General features: G+C 39.0%; 1 protein-coding gene across 2 annotated transcripts in view; it reads left to right on the top strand.

Moving 5' to 3' along the window:
• The window catches only part of LOC107091525 (guanine nucleotide-binding protein G(I)/G(S)/G(O) subunit gamma-12-like), a 62,749-nt gene that overhangs the window by 17,745 nt on the left and 36,856 nt on the right, over positions 1 to 8,148 (top strand). Inside the window, exon 2 of one of the 2 annotated variants that reach the window (XM_015385505.1) lies at positions 498 to 561. The exons of the other annotated variant lie outside the window; for it this stretch is intronic. The gene's annotated coding sequence lies outside the window, so the exon portion shown is untranslated. The remainder of the gene's footprint in view (positions 1 to 497; positions 562 to 8,148) is intronic. 2 annotated transcript variants of the gene reach the window in all.

The following is an 8,148-nucleotide window of genomic DNA, read 5'->3' as shown; positions in this document are numbered from 1 at the left end:
TTAGATTTCCATTTTTTGCAGTGGAAGGTTTCTAACCTGCTGTTTCCTCGTTGCATCTTTGTTCCTCACAAGTTGCTCCATGTTGCTAAAATCTTCTTATGTTGCCTTACAGTCTTGTTGCTAGTATTTATAGCTGATGTTAGAAAAACCTTGGTGGCCGTTAAAAAGCTCTTTAGTTTCCTCCACTCTTCGAACTAAAGACCACTGAAGGTTTCTGAGACCACAGACCGGTCATGGCTCCAAGTAGAGCACCCGGCAGATTTCTTCCCTCCCTAAGCAGTGTTCAGTGGTTAACATGATGATGATAGAGTAAATAGTGTCTGCGGACTGTCTGCTACCATCTCCTACACCCAGAGCCTTGTTTACTCTCCGCTGGATTATTTTCTGCTACAGTACTGTGTGATCATCTCTGCTTCTCTTGTCTTATGATTCGCAGCATTAGTTTTGTTAGTAATGCTTCCTTTAGTTTATTTATTTTTTCATTTTTTTTTATCCAGATGTATGCTGACCACAGACTCATGAACACCTGATTCACGCTCCATACACTTTGCTTCCGTAAAGGTGAGTTTCTTTGTCCTGGGCCTCTGGGGGAGCCCAGGTGTCCTGAGCTTTCAGTATATTTGTGAGGCTGCTCCGGTTGCAAACGTGGTTTATCTATAATTAAGCAGACACAGCCTCCACCCACATTTCATACATCAGGTCGGACTTTAAGGACCGTCTATAATCTGCTGCCCTCTGGAGATCGCAGGAAAGTTTACAAGGCTGAGGCTAGAAGTATAATTGGAAGCTGTTCTGAGTCCCAATGGTTGTAAACCTTCAATTTAGATACTTCTGTAAAGTTCGTCCATCAGTCCTTTTCTAGATCCTTCTCTTTATTGAAAACAAAAGTGGTTTACAAAATCAAAATCCAGTTAGATCAATAAATATTTGAACACCAACACATTTTTTCAATTTTTTACCTGTTTACAGAAACATTGAGGTTATATAGCAGACATGTGCTTTCGTTCCTGCACCCAGATTATGATGTTGATCTCCAAAATTTAACGGATCGTTCCTTGGACTGAGACACACCTTTGTTAAACAAGTTCATTAAAATCCAAACACGCTCAAACTGTTGGAGGTAAAAAGGAGGAAGCAGCAGATGTTGATGTCTAGGAGCTCAAACCTTCAGGCAGTCATTACTTTTCAACGCAGAATTAGAAATGAGCATTTTATTCACAGATTTGTCCAATTACCTTTTTAGGCTCTGAAATGAAGCGACTGTGTTGCAAAAATTGTTTAGTTTTCCCACATTATATGCAATCAATCTTGTTTAGCTGACTAAAGTAAAGCTGGAAGTCTGAACTTAAAATTTATCTAAATTGTTTTGTTTAACATTCATGTTGTTAATGAGCAGAACCATAGTTAGGGAAGGTCTCTTCCCACATATTTATTAAGTTAGCTGTATATAAAAACACACTTAGAAACCTAAAAAATTAGATTGAAAACCTAGAAAATCTGCTAGATAAAGCTTGAAGGGTTGCATCAGTGTTTAAGGATTTTAAGCCAAAATAACTCGGCTTGAGCTTTAGTTTAACTGATGCTAGATTAATATTCACTAGAGATGGAGGAAGTGGCAGATTTCCCTTCTCCAATCCGTGGATTTAGGTCGGATTTGAAAACTCTTTTAAAACTATAGTGAACAGTAGGGTTTGGAATTGATAAGATTTTCACGATTCTAATTCCCTTATTGATTCAGTGAAACAATGAACGTGGTAAGTGCACGGTGACATTCGTCTACCTTCGCCTGAGACATTCTATTTCTGCCTACTTCAATGAAAACAGAAGGCGGTGAACGGGAGCTGCCAGCTTCTGACCAGCCAGGCTACCCGTCTCCTCCCAGTCATCTAAATCTAATGGATAAGGCATCCGTTTAATGAAAAAGCATTACTGTACAATTACGGGAAATAAACTCATCTTCCCCTAATTTAAATAAACGAGCGTCCCCTTTCTCTCGCTCCCTGAACTGCGGAGCAACTTCGTAGGATGTTTAATAACCCCAAAGAGAGGTAGGAAATGGGTTTATTCCCAGAAATTGTGTATATGATTTACTAGGAACCACATTAAGTATGGCCAGTGATATAAAACTAGCTCCTTACCACCAGAGTTGCCTTCCATGCTGGTCGTAACTTTAGCTTCTGTCCAGAAGCATTCGTTCTAATGTATGCCATGTTGTGTGCGCAGGTGTTTCTGCATGTTGGATGTATTTGCTCCTGCGGATGTTATTGCCACTTTACATCCAAACTTTCGATCTGTTTACCCGATGGGACACCATTTTTTTGGTTTTGCTTTTCTAGACTTATGCACTTGCTTACCGAATGCCGTGTGCGTAACTTGCATAGATAACATGATGTAACTTACGTAGAAAAGGTGATGTAGGTCCTTAAATGAAGCGTTAAGCGAGCTGCCAAATGGTGCGATGGAATTGGAACACACAGAACTGGTTCTAAACAGGAACCAGTTTTCCATTCCCATTCCTAGTGAACAGTGTTTGACTAATTCCTCTGTTGCCTTCCTGCTCACAGCGCTCAGTTTTTGATCAATGTTAGGAGCAAAGGTCAGATCACATGTAAGAAAGCATACCTGTTATACCACTTTCCAGCTGGTCGAAAAACCTGTTTAAACCTGGGAACAAATGACTTTTAGTGGCTGTGGGAACAGCTCACAGACCCGTGTCTACCCAGGTCAAAACTACTTGGCAAGCGACCCGCTTTAAAAATCACCTCAGCTCTGATCGGTATGCTGAGTGAACACCAGACCTGGACTGACCTACTAAATAACATGACACCATTGAACGCAACGTATGAATGACATCAACACACCACGGCTGTATCTTCTGATCTAACAAACAAAAACAACTGTGTTTCATTAAACATGGCATAGTATGGTGAGAGGGATTCAGACAGATAATAGAGCGAAACGAAAAAGCACACTGACTACGCCCTGGCTTGCTTACATGTCGCTCTCCATTGTTTACTTCCCTGATTTCTGTCACACTGCTGACCTAATCAACGCTAACGCAGCGTAATGGTGTCATCAGACACACAGTGATGAGGAGAGGCCACTGAGCTTTTTTTTCTAGTGGAAGGTGAGCCAATGCAGATTGTTTGCGGGTTGAAAAACACGCCTTAAGCCGGTGTTCTGTCAGGTGAGCATACCCTTCAGACCAGCATACCCATAGTCAATACGTATGCGCAAGCCGTAAGATTTGTGTTTATCCCTTTAGTTTTGTATGAAAAAAAAAAAAATTAAGGTCAGATCGCAGTACGCCTAAAAAAACACCAAAAAATAAGTCATTCTATTGTTTTTTTGTACATGACTAAATGGATACATGCCTGTTGAGGTAGTTCAAAGTCTGTTTTTCGTACAAAACTAAAGGCATAAACTAAAGGTATAAAAGGGTATTGACTATAGATATGCTGGTCTGACCGGGTATGCTCATCTGACAGAACAGCGGTGTTGTCCGTGGGGAAGAGGCTTTAGTTTAACTTTTCTTTTAGAAGAAAGAGAACCTGATAAGAGTGTTTTCGCTTTAGAGCCTTTGTCGTTGAGCTGTCTCAGTTAGCATTTAGCTTGGCTAGCATTACAAACACTGCAGTCATTGTGTGAATTCTTCCAACCAATGAAGAGCCTTGCTTTTCAAAATGCCGTCAACGTTTCCAGATTGTTCCATAAGAAACAGAAAGCTAAAAACAAAACTTTTCTTCTCTGTTCAGCCGTCATGCTAGCCGCTCTCCTGCTACTTTGCAGCCTGAATATATACAGAAAACATGTATAAAGTCATGTCAGATTCTAGAAATACTTTTCTACTGTGATAACTTCTTCCTTCTTTAAATAAATCTTATCTAAACTGTGGAGTTTGGAGGCTGTTTACTTGTCTGTCTACATTCCTGCCCTCAGCCACAGTGATGCTACGGAGTGTGACCAAAACTGGAAACATGCTGCTGAAATGATCTCAATCTGTAGGGTAGATAAGCTCAGCCGTACTGACAGGATGATGAGCTTTGCACTGAAAACAGGCAGCTGAGGTGGTTGATGCATCTGATCAGAACACCTGAGAGTTCGTCTCTGTTACAGGAGATCCCAGTGCTTCAACAGAGGAAATGCACATCTTGATCTGGCATCTAAAGATTCCCATGACTGAGACAGAGAGCAGAGTTACTGGGCAGCTGGATGTTTGCACAATTTATGCAACCGTTTATAAGCAAAAAAAAATAAATAAAAAAAAATGCATGAAATGATGAACAAAAAATAAGTCTAAGACAAGAACTCATCATTTAGCATTTTGTTTTCCTGCAAATTTGTATAGCGAGCAAAACTTCAGGGGCCAGAAGCCCTTAAAGCCCCAAACCGTAATTTGAAAAATATATTTAATTTCTCTTTATTAGGTTTTGTAGCTGCACCAAGCCTTCAATTTAATTAGCTAATTTTATTAACTTTTTTTCTTTCTCTGTGGTTTCACTGGTGTCTTCTTTATCATTTTGATATTGTTCCTTTTTTTAAATCTCTCTTTTTTTTTAGACAGGGATACAAACTGAATGTTAAACTAATATTTCAAAATGAGCAATTGGAGATTTAGACAGAAGTTAGCAAAAAAGTGAAAAAGAAAGGCACTGTTAGTGAAATTTCCAAATTTGGCATTTATTTTGAAAAGTTGCCAAATAGTGTAAGTGCCATGAGTCTCAACCAAAAATAGAAACAATACATATTTCTTCTCTATTTAGTAGGGATGCACGATATAATTGTCTCCCTATCGGTATCGGCCTTAAAACTGAATATCGGACATCGGCCACCCCACCGATATTTAACCCGATATTTGATCAGCTTCTGAGTTTCTAAAGTCTAAAAAAAAAATAAAAAAAATACTACTTCTTCTTCTTCCTCAAAAACTTCTTTTTTTCAGACTTAAAAACTTCTAAAGACGAGGGAAAAAATATTGATACATTAAAATATCCCAATATCTTCATATGCTGATATATTGCCATTTAAAAACACCATATCAATCTCTTTTACTAATGAAATATTGCTATATGTCATCGTTATGCTACGAAATCCCCCGAAAATTCACGAAATTTTGCCATATTTTTATATGTTGATATATTGACGCGGTATCGATCTATTTTACTAACAAAATCTCACAAGAATTTGCAAAATATCACGAGAGTTTGTAACAGAACGATGAAATTTCACGAGATTTTGAAAGTAAAATAGATCGATACCGCGTTTTTAAAAATCAATTTGATATCAGCATATGAAAATATATTTATAGTATATTATTTTTCAAAGTGTCAGAAATGGATAACAAAACTGCTATTTTCAATGACTGTTTATTTTTGTCCAGCTTTAACATCGGTATCGATATCGGTTATCGTCTACATGAGTTTTAAAGTATCGGCATATCGGATATCGGCCAAAATCCCAATATCGTGCATCCCTAATATTTAGCATTAATCAGCTTTAATAGCTGCACCAAGTCTTTCATTTGAGTTGCAAGTTTTAGTTTACATCTGTCTTATTTATCATTTTTATTGTTTTTTTTTTTAACATTTCCTTCTCTAAAATCTCTCTTTTTAAGGAAAAGAATGAATTTTAAATATATTTTACAGGGTGAGTAGTTAAAGATTTAAGACAGTTGAAAAAATTATTACTAAAATTAGAAATTTGGAAGTTATTTAAAGAACTCACCACATGGTGGCACTGTTGGCCAGTCTATTGGTTTGTACCTGAGCTATACTGACACTAAGATTCAGAATTGTTTGGGAAACAATTATTTCCACAAAGCACTTGAAATATAAACAATTTATAAAGCCACTAGCATAGGGGTGAACATATGCTATTTATTTACGTTTCCAAGAACATGGAGCTCCTGTTCGTTTTGTCAGAGTGACCTTGGATCTCTTCCAGTCGGTGACACTTTTCCCACATCCTCAAACTTTCTAGTAGAAACAGTAACACTAACAAAGACGTGTGTCTGCAGCCAGGGTTCAACTAACTGAGGGTAAGTCAGTGGCGGGGGTGCAGGTGTTGAACAAAGGCTCTTTTTGCTTTTGTGCAGGTGTGTTTCTAATTGGATGCTGGGCTGTTGTTTATTGTGCAAACTTGGCAGAAACAGAAAGCTGCTAGCTGGCCGAATAACTCGCCTTCCAGGGAAATCGTTAATTTGAATATAACTTCCTAATTCCCCACAGCTGCTTGAGATGACAAGAAGCAGAAATGGTTTCGAGCAACAGGTTTGATGAATGATGGGAGGTTTGTGTCACAGTTGCGCAAAAATCTGCGGCTTACTGCAAAGAAAAAAAAGGATTCTGAGCACCAGTGGGTGTGTTTGTACATTTAGAAAGGTGTGACGCCCCTGTCACACCCAAAGGCAGTGGTCCTCAGGGACCCCTGCCCTGCATCTTATAAATATGTCGCTGTTCCAGCACACCTGATTCAAATGAGGGATCCTCCTCTGCAATCAAGTGCTGCAGAAGCCTGTTGATCATGCTTTGTTTTTTGGAGTGAGGCAACAAGGAGACACCTAAAACATGCAGGGCAGGGGTCCCTGAGGAACACCATAAGGAGATCCCATGGAACGACATGCATCTAATGTCTAACGTCTCCATCCTGTTTCGTAGGCATCTGTACATATATGGATGTCCTCCTTCCTCCTGCATGCTTTCACCACGTCCGCTTCCTGAACTACCCCCTCCTACACACACACACCCTTACACAAAAAAATGCTCCCTCTCTGCCCCAACCTTTCTCACACGCACACATACACAATGTGCAATCACCAACTCCTACTCGCTTTACTAAGTTATGGGCAGGAGCAAGGAGTGGCTTTTCCCTGAGCAGGAACTAATGTGGTTAATACCCCTTTGATGAACAACACAGCTCTGGTTCTGTCCTTTGCATTTTGGAGCCATATGTCAGGGCTGTTTACAATCATTTATGTTCCCGTGTGGGACGCTTTATTGCTCTCAGACAATGCATGATGCAGTTCCACTTCTCAGAACGGAAACTAAACTTGTGTGTCAATAATTCTTGAAATTCAGGTTAGAACTGGGAGTTTGTACTGGGTGGCCCTGTTGCACAGCAGTTTGAATACAGGTTTGCTTTGAAGACGTGCTAAAGGTCGTATCAAGGTTTAGCCTCAGGCTGCAGAAATCATCCTTGGAGCTGAGTTTTTTTTAATCAATGTATGTTAATATCAATTTGGAGATTTTGTTTTTCTATAAAGCTTTGCCAGGGACCAACATTCATTGTGCAACATGAAACTATTTCTGTGTATGAATAGAAATCATAGCTTCAGATGTGTAATCTGTCCCTCCCTGTTGTTCTGGAGATACATTATCATCCCTCTCTACAACTAGGTCACAGCAGATCCTGTTTCCATGGATCAGTTTTTGAAACAAGCGGCTGACAAAGCACTGACTTTACCTTATTAAAAAGGCCTTATTAATATTGGACTTTTTTTTCCACCTATAAAATACAAAGAGTTTCTTTTTATGCACATAAATCTTTTAATAATCTTTAAATGATGCAACAAAGAAAATGTTTATTAGATATTTCATGAAGTATTTTGCCAACATTGCACACGCATGATAATAGCTCCTATGTGCAGTTTTATTGAAACAAAAGTGAACTACCCTCCACGCATATTTAGAACATTTTATGTGCTCCCACTCAATGCCACAAGGCCTCCAATATGCCAGAAGAATGAATTCATGCTCCTCTGCACTCTTCTACTCTCTATGGACGTGTTTCTTTGTGTGCTTTTGGCTGCTTACCAGGAAATCTCACCTCTTAAGAAAGTACTGCTTCCTTCCTAGTTGTGGCTAGGAACTTTAGCAAAGCTTCTTCAGGCTAATCTATAAAGATGCACTGATTCATTTCCTCCAACACAATCTGACATGATACACTGGCTAAGTGTTTTCATCACTATCGTTACCGATCTGATGCAACTGGTTATCGAATTAACCGTATACCTCGTCATGAAAATAAAGGCATCGTGGTTTATATAGATTTTGTTAAAAGAAGGTAAAAATTCCATCCAGATAAAAATCACCAGCTGCATGGTGACGTAATCAGTGTTACAATCATGAGATTAAACTAACTAAATAAACT

The sequence above is a fragment of the Cyprinodon variegatus genome, unplaced genomic scaffold (assembly GCF_000732505.1).
Source record: "Cyprinodon variegatus isolate N-32 unplaced genomic scaffold, C_variegatus-1.0 Scaffold342, whole genome shotgun sequence".
Classification (NCBI taxonomy): Eukaryota; Metazoa; Chordata; class Actinopteri; order Cyprinodontiformes; family Cyprinodontidae; genus Cyprinodon; species Cyprinodon variegatus.
This window is presented reverse-complemented; position numbering and strand designations above follow the sequence as displayed.